Raw genomic sequence first — 1,719 nt, forward strand, 5'->3', positions numbered from 1 at the left:
AAATAAATAAATAAATAAATGAATTTTAAAAAAAGAAGGTGAAGCTGCAAAGGTTTCATCATTAGCCTGCTTAGTAGCTCTTATAATGTTTTTCCTTTCTACTGCTTTGCATCAAGAAACCAGGATGAACTGGACATCTCACCAGGTCAGATCAAAAACCTTGTTCAGGTATGGAAGCATCAGCAAAGTTTTCAGGATTCTTAGAGAATCTACCCAATTTTCCTTGCACTGTTGAATATCTGTCATTGAAAACAGGACTTGCATACAGATAGCACCATTTGTAGTATAAGGACTACGTGTTAACCGATTGCGCCACTGGAGCTCCAATAGCACCATTTGTAACTGCACTTCTTGAAGGCATAGAACACTGGCTGGCTTATGTTTTGAAGTCCCTGAATCTGAGCTGTATGGTAGGCAGACCCAGACCTGGGGTGGACGGACTCCAGAGAAGGCTTTTATCTCCTGAGGGTATTGACTGAGCTGGTCTGCTGGAAGGTAGGTAGCCTGTGGGGAGGAGGAGCTGACCAGAGATTCCTCAGAACCATTAGCTCCTGAGGGAGGATTACTTCTAGGGTATAGGTCAGGCTTCTGATAGAGGGCAATAAAGACTGGGATGTAAGGCACTGTTGACTATTTTTCTGTTTCTTACAGTAAACACATAATAGAAACATATTATTCAAACAGGATTTCTGGTGGTGTGGATGATACATAACCCAAAAGGCCTTGTGGACAGGAATTGTGGGAAATCTAACAAATCTTTGCCTGAGTTAGTCCCTGACCCATTAGTTGGAACCTGACTGGGCATGTCCTGATAGTTCCTGAGCCTTTCAGCCCCAGGGCTGTGACCCTGAAAGACTGAATTTCTTGGGAGTAGGTCAAAGAATCCTTCCTTATAGATACTTTTCTGATTAGTTCCCACATGAGAACCTGGCAGGGGATCCTCAAGATAATCTATAACATATTTCAGCTTTTACAAAGCATCTCCTCATAAAGCTGAATTCCCTGAAAGCTGGACATCTCCAGCCCTGTATGGGCTTGTGCCACTTTTTTCTTTTGAACCTTAGAATCCCTGATATCCACAAAGAGTGCGGAACCGGGATGTCTTATTGGCTGGATGCTTAATTACCTCTTTGCCAATTCTAAAACCACCTAATATCCTGTTTAGGGAGGGGTGGCAATTCCTTTGTTCAACAGAACTCCCCAAATTCCAGGCAGATGGGCCCTTAACACCTCTGGAGGAGAAGTGGGCATCTCCACTGATGATAGTGCACTATCTGGGAGTCTAAGAAAGGGAATAAGACCTAGAAAAAAACCTCACCTCACTAGATCAAGCCACAAAGCATACACATCTGGTGACAAACCTAAGATAAAAGTTAGGCACTATGTAAATAGAGTCAGCAAGGCAAGTTACACATCCTACTAGATGGGGGTGGTGGTGTGTGTGTGGGGTAAACTTGAAGCCACAGTTCTCACAATGAAAGCAAAACTAGGAAAAAAGCAGAGGAAAAAAAAATCCCTTAGCATTAGAGAAATAACAGGAAGAGCAGCTATGGGCAGTCTTCGGTATCTGGAAGAATTAGATAGCTCAGCGGATTAAAGCGCCTGTTTAGGCAGATGCAGGGACTGGGTTTTGATCCCCAGCATGTCATGCCGGCCCGCCCCAGGGGCGCACTGAGATGGTGATAGAGGCTGGGCATGGTGGCGCGCACCTGTAATCCC

This window comes from Octodon degus, unplaced genomic scaffold, assembly GCF_000260255.1.
Source record: "Octodon degus isolate 3935 unplaced genomic scaffold, OctDeg1.0 scaffold00008, whole genome shotgun sequence".
In the NCBI taxonomy this organism is placed as follows: Eukaryota; Metazoa; Chordata; class Mammalia; order Rodentia; family Octodontidae; genus Octodon; species Octodon degus.